At 42.8% G+C, this 15,561-nt stretch overlaps 1 pseudogene across 1 annotated transcript; it reads left to right on the top strand.

The window, feature by feature from the left end:
* Window positions 1–5,093: 5,093 nt before the first annotated feature.
* LOC128578506 (heat shock protein HSP 90-beta-like) lies at window positions 5,094–7,256 on the top strand (annotated as a pseudogene). The gene has a single exon (XR_008377727.1). The product of XR_008377727.1 is annotated as a heat shock protein HSP 90-beta-like (transcript).
* Window positions 7,257–15,561: the final 8,305 nt, after the last annotated feature.

Below are 15,561 nucleotides of genomic sequence, written 5' to 3'. Positions count from 1 at the left end.
TTAGAGTTATCCCAGAGCTCTCTGAGTGAGTGATCCATTTTTGCTCTCCATTTCACTTCCTCTTTGAGAGTTTGGGAGCGTTCAAAGGCTTTATGTTCGATGTCGGAGATCCACTCTTCTGCTTGGTCCATTCTGTTGCTAAGGGATTCTACTGTATTTTTCATATCTTTGAGGGCTGCAAATTCTTGTTTCAGTGTATCTAAGTCTTTCATGTTTTTTTTCTTTAAATTTGTTAAATTCTTGAGACAGCTTTTGAATTTCTCCACGAATTCCTAATTCCATTTTGTTAATCTTGTTTGCCATCTAAATTCTGAATTCGATTTCTGACATCTCAGCCAGTTGTTTGTGAATGGGATCTTCAATTACATCTGCCGTATCTTTCCCTGGGGGGCGGGGTTTGATCTATTCTGGTTATTCATGTTACCAGAGTTTTTCCACTGATTCCGGCCCATGATTGTTTTACTCCCTTTGATTTTCCTCTGGTGTTTTGTTGAGGACCCATACAGTGCTGTGGCCTGAGAAACTGGGGCCCTGTTTGGTGTAGAGGGGCTAAGTGGTTCTGACTTGTTTTCAGCTGGTTTCTATGTGACCCTAGTGAAACAGTTACTCTGGGTTGACGTCTCAGCTGTGGAGAAATACCAGCAATTTAGTCACCCCACCCACCACAGGCAACAAATGGAAAAGGAAAATCAAACCTTCCTACAACCACGCACCCAGGGCACCACCTGGTTAGTCCCCAGGTGAGTGACTCAGTTCAAAAGGCCCAAGTCAATTGTCTCAGTCAGCAGCTGCCTCGGGTGGGAGAGTTCAAGAGGTTCCTGGGAACTGGATCACAGGGGTCTGGTGACTGATCTAAAATGGCTTGCCCCAGTGCTGTGTGGAGTCAGGAAGAGCCACCAGTAAATAGATCAGTCTGGGATGATTGATGCCTCCTTCCCCACCTTGCAGCTCTGTCACACCCAGTCTCTGCTAGCCCCACAGGGCTGTGACCCAGTCAGTTGTCTGCAGTAAGCAGATACTCCAGGGGTTTGCACCTGCCTACGTCACAGGGTAGTCTGTGTCTGCTCGACTAGGCCGCTATTCTCTGTCTTTATCCAGTAGGGAGTGGTGTGGCCTGTCAACCTCAGGCACTTGATGGAGGCTGGAGGTGTTCACTCAGTTCCAGCCCCACCCTTAGTTTATGTTACTGGGTGTAGGGAACAACCCTGTGGGAGTTTGTTTCTGACCTTGTCAGATTCCTCTGCAGAGGAGAGGCTGATTTGAGTTCCCAGAACCTGTGTCTCAGGCCCTGTCTTTAGTCCTACGGGTTTGTATTCGCAGCACAATAAGTTGTTGGCTGTAGCCTCTTGGCCTCCTTTGTCTATAGGCTGGTGATCCCCTAAGGGCCAGGTGCGTCTTAGGCTCAGCATAGCAGTTCTGTGGATCAGCCCCACCCTAGGAGTTTCCCAGCTCTGCGGGTGTTTTCTAGTCCCCGTGTTCCACCCAGGTCGGTACCGTCTCAGGAAAACCCTTTACTCACGGGGCCTGTGTTTCAGTCCCAGTCTGTTCCATGGTGGTTGCCATCAGAGAAGATGCTCGGCCTCATCTGGTTGCCCAGGAAGACAGGAGGAGAGGCTATGGGATATATGGGGGTGAGCCTTGTTATTGCTGAAGACGGCTGTTGCTCTGCAACTTGGGGCACCACCGCTCCAGTGTAATTCCCTCTCAGCTGACTCTTGTCTTCTCATTCTTTTGCTACAGAGTCAGCACTGGCCAGCTGCAGTCCAGGTCCTGTCTACACCTCTTGAGAGTTCATCCGAGAATCTGGACTCCTGAGGGGGCAGGTCTCCAGATAACGGAGTGAGAGTGGAGGGGGGTGTTAGGAGCTCAGGGTTGCAGGTCATAACACCAAGCTCATTGACACCAAATGAACAAATAAACAGATACAAAGGTTACCAGGCACATGGGCCCATAGATACAGAGACAGACAGAAAAACATAAATATACAAGCAATAGCCACGACAACAGCAATGTAAGAACAACTGCAATAAAAATAGTGATAATCGTAAAATAATTGAAAGAAAGGAAAAAAAATGAGAGAAAAAAGTGGTGTTAGAAGGAATGTTAAGTGAGAAGATAGAAGAAATTAAAATTAGAAGACATAGAAATAAAAAATATATCTATATACAATGTAATAATAAAAAGTTATCAAAATCTCCTCTAAGAAAATGGTGAGGAAAAATCAGACAAAAAGAAAACAACAGCAAAAAAAAAAAAAGCCCGAAAACCAAAACAAAACAAAACAAAACAAAAAAGGCACCAACTGCAAAAATATTCTTGTGGTAGAAATATACCTATAAATATCTATATGTCTGCTGTAGGGATCAACTTTCGTAGGAATGTATTCATACTGCAATATACTTTCTGGACACCAGGTGGCGCTATGAGTGGTTTTGAGACTTATACCTCGTTTACAGTTTATACCGTTACCATGGTAACCACCTTCCATGGCCAATCGCCATTTTGGAGTTTCCATAAAAGTTTGTCGCCTAAGAATTCTGCAACCTCAGCTGTTCTTTTCCGGACAGCACTTGCGACCGACCTTCCCACTCAGTGCAGGTGTCCACGCTTCCTAAGTCCCTCCACTCTGTTGCCAGGTTCTCCCGCAGACTGGCGACTGCAATCGGCCATAAGGGGAGTGGTGTTGAGTTCGTGCGGTATCTCCTGTAGCTGGTTCCCGGGGCTTCAGCAGCCAAAGCCGGTCCACGGCTTCAGTAGCTTCGCAGCTCCAGAAGCCAAAGCCGGGTCCTAGGCTTCAAGCCGGTTCCCGTGGTTGGAGCGCTCAGGGGATTTATTCTGAGTTTTATGGTTCAGAGTTTTGGATGGGCGTCTGCCAGTTTGCTGCGCAGCCTGAACCGCCAGCCCCCTCCAACACCTGGGGGAAAGGTGCCCGCCCTTTTGGGTAATTCAAAATGTCTGTTTCCCAGGCAGGATCCCTTCCCTTCAATTGTCCAACAGTTTGCCCAGCTCCCTGTGGTTTTGAGTCTCTCTCCTTTCGCATGCCTCCCTCAGTTCAGGATTAATTACTTGTCAATTGGATTTTGTCAGCATTTACAAGCTGCTGACCTCCGTGGGGTAGGGGCCTGCTGGCCGGCACGGCCGAGCAGGGAAGAATCTGTACAACAGAGTCTGTGATTTTAAATTACCCCTCATATATAGCAAACCGCCAGTTCGCTGAGCGTCTCCAGCTGTCTGTCCACTCCAATAATCCACACACAGGGAGGGTCCAGACCGCCTTTCCTCTCATCTGGTGGCTTGGGAGAGGTGGGCTACACATCTGTCCTGTCCGCCATCATCGCCATGGAAGTCAGAGTTACTTCTTCCTTATTCTTCTCACTAGAAAATAACATTCCTTGAAATTTTTTCCCCACTGTCTAAGGTCAGTCTCTCTTGTCCTTGGTAGGTTAAGCCTGATGTCAGATGCTGCTGGTTGTCTTCAGCTGGAGCTGGGTAATCTGTCAATCCCTCAAAGGGAAGCTTCTGGAACCCATGGCCTTCTCTGGATCCACTGTGCTCCTTAGAGCAAGTGCAGGTAGGGAATTAAGACAGGAGACCACAGGTTCTTGGCTTTCCTTGGCTCAGCCATTGCATCCCAGGATCTCCCTGGGCAAATAATTTTAATGCTCTGCTCCTCAATTCCTTCACTATCACAAAATGATAACCATCACAGTTACTTCAGGGAGAAGTCTTTTGTGATCCTGAAATCAAATCAACCATTTGAAGTGCAAAGCCATATAAAGTCACCAAGACCAGTGACTTTATAGCCACTCATTAGTCATGGTCAAAATACCCCCAATAAAATAAAACAAGGATTGACATATACCATTAGGAGAACTTGAACATCTTTTTCCAAGTTCAAGAAACAAAACTGTCATTGAGGCTAATCAGAGTAGTCTTTTCTGCCAAGGTGTCCTGGTTTTGAGGAATAGGAGGATAGGGAAAGGCTGTTGAAAATGACCAAGATGCTCATTTTCATCTTCATTAGTGAAAATTCCTAAAAGATAATAAGAAGATGCATAGATATAAATGGAAAGTGGTATTGTGTAGGTTCTGTGGAAAATAGTAGGGTGGTTCTGCAAAAAAACTAAAAATGAAAAAATAGGCCAGATGTGGTGGCTCTTGCCTGTAATCCTAGCACTCTGGGAGGCTGAAGTGGGAGCATTTCCCTTAAGTTTAGGAATTCAAGACCAGCCTGAACAATAATGAGACCCCCATCTCTTCTAAAAATAGAAAAATCAACCAGGTGTGGTGGGGGGCGCCTGTAGTCACAGCTACTAGGCAGGCTAAATCAAGAGGATTGCTTCAGCCCAGGAGTTTGAGGTTACTGTGAGCTAGGCTGATGCCATGATACTCTAGCTGTGATGACAGAGACTCCATCTCAAAAAAAAAAAATACAAATTAGATTAAAAACTTTAAAAGCCCTTATCCAACAATTCCACTTCTGGATATATAACAAAAAGTATTAAAACAGAGTTATAAAAAGATGTTTGTACATTCATATTCATAGCATTATTCACAGTAACCAAAATGTGGAAGCAACCCAAGTGCTCATTATGGATGAATGAATAAACACAACGTGATGTACACGTACAATATTATTTAGCCTTTAAAAGGAAGGAAATTTTTTTTTATTTCAGAGTAATATGAGGATACAAGTGATTAGGGTACAAAGTTTGCATTTGTTAGGTAAAGTTCCTGTTGTAGTTGTGTCCCACAACTAGGAGGTGTGCCATATACCCTTCTATTGTGTCCATTGGTGAGAGCACATTAATTCCCCTCTCCCCCTTCCATCCTCCTCCTGCCCCACCCCCTCTGTCCTCCCCTCTCCCCCAACTTGAATTGAATTAAGTTTTTCTCTTATGTGAGTGTGTATTAGTTTGTCTACTGGCTTCATATTAGAATTAAATACATTGGATATTTGCATCTCCATTCTTGTGATACTTTACTAAGAAGAATGTGTTTCAGAGTCACCCCTGTGTAGCTGTGGTGTTGCGTGCAAGTCTGATAGCCCCGACCCACCTGATTACTAGTACTTATAGCTCTATTTCTTCAATATGCCTGAAGAAGTGCACCATGGAGAAGAGAGGAGGAGGTGGAGACTTTTGCCTTTCAGGCAGAAATTGCCCAGCTTATGTCGCTCATCATCAATTCTTTCTATTCCAACAAGGAAATCTTCCTTGGAGAGTTGATCTCTAATGCTTCTGATGCCTTGGACAAGATTCGTTATGAGAGCCTGACAGATCTTTCCAAGTTAGACAGGGGTAAAGAGTTAAAAATTGACATCATCCCTAACCCTCAGGAACGAACTCTGACCTTGGTGGACACAGGCATTGGTATGACCAAGGCTGATCTCATAAATAATTTGGGAACAATTGCCAAGTCTGGTACTAAAGCATTTATGGAGGCTCTTCAGGCTGGTGCAGATATCTCCATGATTGGGCAGTTTGGTGTTGGCTTTTATTCTGCCTACCTGGTGGCAGAGAAAGTGGTTGTGATCACAAAACACAACGACGATGAACAGTATGCCTGGGAATTTTCTGCTGGGGGTTCCTTCACTGTGCATGCTTATCATGGTGAGCCCATTGGCAGGGGCACCAAAGTGATCCTCCACCTTAAAGAAGACCAGACAGAGTATTTAGAAGAGAGGCAGGTCAAAGAAGTAGTGAAGAAGCACTCCCAGTTCATAGGCTATCCCATCACCCTTTATTTGGAGAAGGAATGAGAGAAGGAAATCAGCGATGATGAGGCAGAAGAGAAAGGTGAGAAAGAAGAAGATAAAGATGATGAAGAGAAACCCAAGATAGAAGATGTGGGCTCAGATGAGGAAGATGACAGCAGTAAGGATAAGAAAAAGAAAACCAAGAAGATTAAGGAAAAATACATTGATCGGGAAGAATTAAACAAATTGGACCAGAAACCCTGATGACATCACCCAGGAGGAGTATGGAGAATTCTACAAGAGCCTCACCAATGACTGGGAAGACCACTTGGCAGTCAAGCACTTTTCTGTAGAAGGTCAGTTGGAATTCAGGGCATTGCTTTTCATCCCTCGTCGGGCTCCCTTTGACCTCTTTGAGAACAAAAAGAAAAAGAACAACATTAAACTATATGTCTGTAGTGTGTTCATCATGGACAGCTGTGATGAGTTGATACCAGAGTATCTCAACTTTATCCGTGGTGTGGTTGACTCTGAGGATCTGCCCCTGAACATCTCCCGAGAAATGCTTCAGCAGAGCAAAATCTTGAAAGTGATTCGCAAAAACATTGTTAAGAAGTGCCTTGAGCTTTTTTCTGAGTTGGCAGAAGACAAGGAGAACTATAAAAAATTCTATGAGGCATTCTCTAAAAATTTGAAGCTTGGAATACATGAGGACTCCACTAACTGGCGACGCCTGTCTGAGCTGCTGCGCTATCATACCTCCCAGTCTGGAGATGAGATGATTTCTCTGTCAGAGTATGTCTCTCACATGAAGGAAACACAGAAATCCATCTATTATATCACTGGTGAGAGCAAAGAGCAGGTGGCCAACTCTGCGTTTGTGGAGCGAGTGCGGAAGCGGGGCTTTGAGGTGGGATATATGACTGAGCCCATTGATGAATACTGTGTGCAGCAGCTCAAGGAGTTTGATGGGAAGACCCTGGTCTCAGTTACCAAGGAGGGCCTGAAGCTACCCGAGGATGAGGAAGAGAAGAAGAAAATGGAAGAGAGCAAGGCAAAGTTTGAGAACCTCTGCAAGCTCATGAAAGAAATCTTGGATAAGAAAGTATAGAAGGTGACAATCTCCAATAGGTTTGTGTCTTCACCCTGCTGCATCGTGACCAGTACCTATGGCTGGACAGCCAACATGGAGAGGATCAGGAAAGCCCAGGCGCTTTGGGACAACTCCACAATGGGCTATATGATGGCCAAAAACACCTGGAGATAAACCCTGACCCACCCCATTGTGGAGACGCTACGGCAGAAGGCTGAGGCAGACAAAAAATGACAAGGCTGTCAAGGACCTGGTGGTGCTGCTATTTGAAACTGCACTGCTCTCCTCTGGCTTCTCCCTTGAGGATCCCCAGACCCACTACAACCACATCTATCACATGATCAAGCTAGGCCTAGGCATTGATGAAGATAAAGTGACAGCAGAGGAATCCAGTACTGCTGTTCCTGATGAAATCCCACCCTTGAAGGTGTTGAGGATGCATCTCACATGGAAGAAGTAGATTAGGAGTTTATACTTAGAAACCTTTTGCCCGCTGTATAGTGTTACCCATGGTTCTCACAGCCTTTGAGTGGCCATGTCCCATATGGAATCAGAAAAAATCTCAAATAGCCAAGACAATACTCAGAAATAAAAACAAAGCAGGAGGAATTACACTACCAGACCTCAGAGTATACTACAAATCGATAGTGATCAAAACAGCATGATATTGGCAAAAAAAAAAAAAAACAGAGAAGTAGATGTCTGGAACAGAATAGAGAACCAAGAGATGAATCCAGCTACTTACCATTATTTAATCTTTGACAAGCCAATTAAAAACATTCAGTGGGGAAAAGATTCCCTATTTAACAAATGGTGCTGTGTGAACTGGCTGGCAACCTGCAGAAGACTGAAACTGGACTCACACCTTTCACCATTAACTAAGACAGACTCTCACTGGATCAAATATTTAAACTTAAGACATGAAACTATAAAAATACTAGAAGAGAGGGCAGGGAAAACCCTTGAAGAAATCGGTCTGGGTGAGTATTTTATGAGGAGGACCCCCCCCCCGGGCAATTGAAGCAGCTTCAAAAATACACTACTGGGGACTTGATCAAACTAAAAAGCTTCTGCACAGCTAAGAACACAGTAAGTAAAGCAAGCAAACAGCCCTCAGAATGGGAGAAGATATTTGCAGGTTATGTCTCCAACGAAGGTTTAATAAACAGAATCCACAGAGAACTCAAACGCATTAGCAAGAATAGAACAAGGGATCCCATCGCAGGCTGGGAAGGGAATTGAAGAGAAACTTCTCTGAAGAAGACAGGCACACGGCCTACAGACATATGAAAAAATGCTCATCATCTTTAATCATCAGAGAAATGCAAATCAAAACTACTTTGAGATACCATCTAACTCCAGTTAAACTAGCCTATATCACAAAATCCCAAGACCAGAGATGTTGGCGTGGATGTGGAGAAAAGGGAACACTTTTGCACTGCTGGTGGGAATGCAAATTAATACATTCCTTTTGGAAAGATATATGGAGAACACTCAGAGATCTAAATATAGATCTACCATTCAATCCTGTAATCTCTCTACTAGGCATTTACCCAGAAGACCAAAAATCACATCATAACAAAGATATTTGTACCAAAATGTTTATTGCAGCCCAATCATAATTGCTAAGTCATGGAAGAAGCCCAAGTGCCATCGATCCATGAATGGATTAATATATTGTGGTATATGTACACCATGGAATATTATGCAGCCTTAAAGAAAGATGGAGACTTTACCTCTTTCATGTTTACATGGATGGAGCTGGAACATATTCTTCTTAGTAAAGTATCTCAAGAATGGAAGAAAAAGTACCCAATGTACTCAGCCCTACTATGAAACTAATTTAGGGTTTTCACATTAAAGCTATAACCCAGTTACAGCCTAAGAATAGGGGGAAGGGGGAAAGGGAGGGGAGAGAGAGGGGAGGTGGGTAGAGGTAAGGGGATTGGTGGGATTACACCAGCGGTGCATCTTACAAGGGTATATGTGCAACTTGGTAAACTGTCTGTGAAGCTAGTGAATGATGCCCCATGATTATATCAATGTACACAGCTATGATTTAATAAAAAAAAAAACTAAAAAAAAAAAATGAATGTGTTTCAACTCCACCCGGGTTAATACAAAAGATGTTAAGTCACCATCTTTTTTAGTGGCTGAATAGTATTCCATGGTGTACATATATCACAGTTTATTAATCTATTCATGGATTGATGGGCACTTAGCTTATTTCCACATCTTGGTGATGGTAAATTGAACTGTGATAAGCTTTCCAGAGCAAATGTCCTTATGGTAAATTGATTTTTTTCCTTCTGGGTAGGTACCTAGTAATAGGATTGTGAGATTAAAGGGAAGGTCTACTTTTAGCTTTTTGAGGATTCTCCATAGAGGCTTTTTTCCAAAAAGGCTATATTAGTTTGCAGTCCCACCAACAGTGTAAAAGTGTTCTCTTATTTCCACATCCATGCCAGCATCTTAAGCTGTGGGACTTTGTAATGTGGGTTATTTTCACTGGGGTTAGGTGATATCTCAAGGTGGCTTTGATTTGCCTTTCTACAATGATTAGGGACAAGCATTTTTCATGTGTTTCTTGGCCATTCATCTGTCTTCTTTAGAGAAAGTTCTGTTCAAGTCTCTCACCCACTTATAAATGGGATTATTTGCTTTTGTTGTTTAGTTTGAGTTCTCTGTAGATTCTAGTTATCAGCCCTTTGTCAGATTCATAACATGAAATATCTTTTCCCATTAAAAGGAAGAAAATTTTGACCTATCCTAAAATGTGTAAATGTGTATGAACCTTGAAAGTATCGTGCTATGTGAAGTACGCCAGGCACAAAAGGAAAAATACTGTGTGATTGCACTTATATGAGATACCTAGAGTCATCAAAATCATAGAACCAGAAAGTAGAATGGTAGTTGTCAGAGGCCTGGGGAAATGGAGAAATGAGGAGTTGTTTAATGGGCACAGAGGTTCAGTTTTGCAAGATGAAAAGAGTTCTGGAGATTGGTTTCACAACAAAGTGAATGTATTTAATGTCACTGAACTATACGCTTAGGAATAATTAATGTGATCAATTTTATGTTATATGTATTTCACCATAACTTTTATTAATTAAAAAAATTTTTAATGAAAAATAAATGGAAAGCAATGGTACCAAGGGAGCTTCCCCAGGCCACAGTGCACATTAAGCATATGTCCAGTACTGGGAAAGGCATTGTTCTCTCTCTGGTTTTACAGAAATGCACTGAGAGTGAAAAGCAGTTCTTACTGACTCCAGGGAATTTATGGCAATCCAACTACAGCTCTGAAGCTCCTGAATGTTCCTGGGTGCCATCCCATGTGATAAACTGGAGCTAACCTCTTTTACTTTTACACTACTGGTGGAACTGCAAACTAATACAATCTTTTTGGAAGGAAGTATGGAGAATCCTCAAAGAACACAAATTAGGGCTGGGTGTGGTGGCTCACACCTGTAGTCCCAGCACTGTGGGAGGCTGAGGCAGGTGGATTTCCTGAGCTCGAAGGTTCGAGACCAGCATGAGCAAGAGTGAAACCCCATCTCTACCAAGAAAAAAAAAAAAAAGCTGGGAGTCGTGGTGGGCACCTGTAATCCCAGCTACCTGGGAGGTAAAGGGCAAGAGAATCACTAAAGGAAGAAAGGGGGGAAAAAAGAAAATTAAAAACAAAAAACTTCAAAACTAAGAAGAGTGAAATCCAGGTGAAATTGAAAGCAAAATAAAAAAAATTAAAATAATAAAAAAAATAACAGAAATTAGACCTCCCATTTGATCCTGCAATCCCATTACTAGGCATCTACCCAAAAGGAAAAAAAATCCTTTTATCATAAGGACATTTGCACTAGACTGTTTATCACAGCTCAATGTACAATTGCCAAAATGTGGAAACAGTCTAAATGCCCACCAATCCAGGAATGGACTAATAAGCTGCGGTATATGTATACCATGCATTACTATTCAGCCACTAAAAAGATGGAGACTTTACATCTTTTATATTAACCTGGATGGAGTTGAAACACATTATTTTTAGTAAAACATCACAAGAATGGAGAAGCAAGAATCCAGTGTACTGTATTCTGATATGAATGTAGTAGATGAGCTAATACAACGGGAATGAGCAAGTGTAGAGAGGGGAGGAGGAGGGAGATGGAGGGTCACAGTGTATGGCACACCTCTTGGGGGTGGGACACAATTATAAGAAGGACTTTAACAAATGCAATCAGTGTAACCTAATTCTTTGTACCCTCAATGAATCCCAAGCAATAAAAAAATTATTTTTTTAATTTTTTAAAAGAAGAAAAAAGGCAAGTTCTTACTCTAAGAGCTGAAGTGATCAACAGTTGACTCTGTTAACTCACTTGCCAACTGTGTAAAGATTTCAGGACCTGCTGGAAGCCTCAGCAGTTCTATAAAGGGCCATTTTATTTCACTACTCTATGAGAAAAAAGCACCCAAACAGATTGCTTCCTGCTCAGAAAATTTAGAGAACACAAATTTATCACTTTATTGCTAAAGTGAGCTCCTGGTTTTTCTTTTGAGAGGCTGAAACGAGAGTTTACCATGTTATGGTTTTATCAGTCTCTTTATGGAAAATTTCCTTTTTGCCTCCTGAAGAGTCTTAACTATTGGGATGGCTGGAAAGTCCTCAGCATCAACTCTAGAAAAGACATAAAGGAATTCTATTAACTTTTAATTAAAAAGAAAATCAAACCAAAGGATTTCCAGATAGGCTGGACTCTGTAAGGCCCCCTGAGTGGGAAGTGGGTGTGAAGGTAGACTGTTCTAATTTCTTCCATTACCATCATTCTGGACTCTGGGGGCAGATGACGCTGTAATAATATCATTCAAACACCAAACAAAACCTTCCTCATAGTTCCTTTAACCACAGTCAGAACAAACTAGAACTCTTGTAAAAGTTTCTATAATTCTAAAAACAAAAAAAAAAAAAAAAGAAAGAAAGAAAGAAAAAGATAGTGGTGCAAGGTTCACAAAAGAGTTCTTAAGCCCTGGTTTGGGCAGGACATTTCCAGAACTTGTAGCTCATACTGTTTTTCATGTGCTGCATAAGGATTTGTGTCCCCAAATTATCAAACTCTCATCCGACCCTTCCATTTTTGTGTTTCTGTGGTCATGTGCCCAGTACCATCATGAAGCCTGACACCAGGGCGTTTTCTAACATATGTGATATCTTTCTGTGAACTTGATGAAGATGCTGTCTCTGGCAAGATGCAGCCTTGTAGTTTCTTGTCTTTAGAGAGCAGAGTGCAGCTGGATTACAGCTCCTACAAAAGCTCAAAAATGTGTTTTCTTTTGCTTTTAAGCAAAACAGATAAGCTTTGTTTCTAGGATCAACACACTGATTTTCAACAAAACACGCATCCTGCTATGTCCTGCTGTAGTCACTCTCCCCACATTTTGAATGGACTATCTTACAAAAGCAAAGGGTGGTTTCCTTGTAGAAATTCGTGTACTCCTTGCAAGGGCTGTTCCCTGAGTGTTCATGTGTTGATAGGTATGTGGTGTTTGAGGTAATCTCTCTTTGCCCAGGTTCTCTTGAGGCTAAAAGGGACATTGAGTGACAAAAGAAGCCCATAATTTTAAACTACTTGTGATCAACTACATAGTCAAGGAGTTCAAATTTTACAAATAGGCTGTGCTATAAAATATAAAATATTCTATAGAGGCAATGTTCCTGAGCTACACAGCTTTCTAGGTTGGTCTGCATCCCTCCCCCAGAAAACCCAGCACCAATAACATATATTTTAATTGGAATTATATTAGAATATTTTTAGCAGGAAAGTTTGTGTGGGAGTGTTGTTAGCACAAATAATCTACACTTAAAGGGGAACCAATCTTTTGCAAAATGCGTTATTAAGGAAGAAATTTAAAATACATATTTGTTTGTTTGTTTAAATGTGATATTGGGCGGGGTGCAGAGGCAAGATGGTTGACTGAAGCCAGCTTTCCACAGAGGCTCCCATCCAGAAGGAGAGTTAAAAAACAGAAGTTTAGCAAGTAACCTGGTGGATTAGAGCTGAGCCAAGAGAGAAGATTGAAGAATGCACATCAACCCTGCTGAGGCAAGCTGCACCCCCAAGGATACAAACAAAAGGTACAAAATCCATTGCCAAGTGGATGGGAGTCCCCTCCCACAGAAGAACAGCTTGTAGTACTTCATACAAACAAGCAAGCAGAATTCGAGTCCTCTCATTATATCCCATTGGAGAGACCCTCTAAAAACTGGATCTACTTCCCCTACTAGGGTGCCATGGCACTCTCCTGCCAGGAATAAAACTGTACAAAACTGTATATATTCTCTACTGGCAATTCTGAACTCACAGCACTCCCACCACTCCCCTCAACTCTCACTCTGAGGTCTGGAAGCCTGTCCCCTAGGAGTCCAGATTCTTGGATATTTTTATCAAGAGGTGGGGACAGGGCATGGACTGCTGCTGGTCAGTGCTGATTCTCAGCACAGTAGTTAGGAGAGGACAGTGGGTTGAGAAGGAATCATACAGGAGCAGTGATGCCCCGAGGCACAGAGCAGCAGCAGCAGCAGCAACAATAGGGCTCACCCCTGGATATTCCGGAGTCACACCCCCTGTCTCTCTGGGCAACCAGAGGAAGCCGGAGATCTTCTCTGTGGCAGCCACTAGCAGAAAAGATCTGAGAAGGAAACACAGGCCCGTGAGTAAGGGTTTGCCTGAGGTGGTACCAGCCTGGGTGGAGCGCAGGAACAAGAAAACGCATGTGCAGAGCCAGGAGATTCCCAGGGCAGGGCTGAACCAGAGGAACATTTTACTGAGCCTAAGATGCACCCGACCCTCAGGGGATCATTAGCTGAGACAAAGGAGGGCAGGCAGAGGCTGGAACTAACAGCTAATCTTGCTTCTCCAATACAAACTGCAGCTGAGACTGGGCAGTGGCACAGATAGGGCCTGAGTCGCAGGTTCTGTGAACTCAGTGTCTGTTCTGAAGGGGTATATCACCAGGACAGAAACAAATTCTGCAAAGTTGTTCTGTTCTGTCAGTAACATCAATGAGGGGCGGAGCTGGAACTGAGTGAACAGCCTCAGCCTCCGTTAAGCACTCAAGGTTGTCAAGCCTCACCTCCTCCTGCCGGATAGTGGCAGAGATAAGTGTCCTGGCTGAGGAGACATAGATCTCCCTGTGATTCAGGCAGGCACAAACCCCTGGAGTAGCTGTTCATTGGAGGCAAATAGGTCACAGCCCTGTGGAGTTATCAGTGACTGGGTGTGACAGAGCTGCAAGGTGGGAAAGAAGGCATCCACCTTCCCAGACTAATCTATTTGATGGGCAGGTACTCCTGACATCACAGAGCCCCAGAAAGAGTCATATTTGAGTTGTCAGCAGACCCCTGCAATCTAGTTCCAGAGAACTTTTAAACTCTCCAACCTGAGACAAGTGCTGACTGAGACAACTGATTTGGACCTCTTGAACTGGGCCAATCACCCGAGGACTATCCAAGTGGTACCCTGGGTGTGTGGTTGTGGGAAGGTTTGATTTTCCTTTACCAATTATTGCCTGTGGGGGGATGGAGTGACATAATTGCTGGTATTTCTCCACAGCTAAGACTTCAACCCAGAGTAACTGATTCACTAGGGTGGAACAGAGACCAGCTGAAAACAAGACAGAGCCACTTAACCCCACCTCACCAAGCAAGTCCCCAGTTCCTCAGACTATAGCACTGTACAGGTTCTTAATAAAGCTCCAGGGTAAAGGTCAAATGGTGTAATATAATTATGGGATGAAATAAGCGGAAAAACTCCAGTAACATGAATAACCATAGTAGATCAACCCCCACCCCCAAGGAAAGATATGGCAGACGTAACTGAAGATCCCATTCATAAACAGATAGCCAAGATGTCAGAAATCGAATTCAGAATTTTGATTGCAAACAAGATTAATAGAATGGAGGAAAAGTTGGAATCAGAAATTCCAGGAGCAATTTAAAACTTGTTTCAAGAATTCAACAAATTTAAAGACAAAATCACCAAAGATTTTGACACATTGAGACAAGAATTTGCATCCCTCAAAGATCTAAAAAAATACAGTAGAATCCCTCAGTAACAGAGTGGAGCAAGCAGAAGAAAGGATTTCTGACATTGAAGACAAAGCTTTTGAATGCTCCCAAACTCTCAAAGAAGAAGAGAAATGGAGAGCAAAAACAGATCATTCTCTCAGAGAACACTGGGATAATTCAAAGAAAGTTAATATTTGCCTCATCAAAATACCTGAGGCAATGAACTGCCTTTGCAAGGCACAGAGGCTCTTCTCCATAAAATTATGAAAGAGAATTTTCCAGACATGCCAAGAGATTCTGAGATTCAGACAGCAGACAGTTTCAGAACACCAGCATGACTCAACCTGAATAAGGCATCCCCCTGGCACATCATAATTACTTCACTAAAGTTAATATGAAGGAGAAAATTCTGAAAGCAGCCATAGGTACGAAAATCATAACCTACAAAGGGCAGAATATTAGAATGACTCTCTGACTCTCAGATATCTCCGCTGAAATCAAACCAGAAGAGGGTGGTCATCAAATTGGAATCTCCTAAAACAAAATAACTTTCAAGCCAGGATCCTGTACCCAGCTAAACTGAGTTTCATTTATGATGGAGAAATTAAATACTTTAATGACATTCAAATGTGGAAGAAATTTGCCATAACTAAACCAGCTCTTCAGGATATTCTCATACCTATCCTCCATAATGACCAGCACAATCCTCTA

The sequence above is a fragment of the Nycticebus coucang genome, chromosome X, assembly GCF_027406575.1.
Source record: "Nycticebus coucang isolate mNycCou1 chromosome X, mNycCou1.pri, whole genome shotgun sequence".
Classification (NCBI taxonomy): domain Eukaryota; kingdom Metazoa; phylum Chordata; class Mammalia; order Primates; family Lorisidae; genus Nycticebus; species Nycticebus coucang.
The sequence above is the reverse complement of the archived record's forward strand: the minus strand, read 5'-3'. Positions and strand labels throughout refer to the sequence as shown.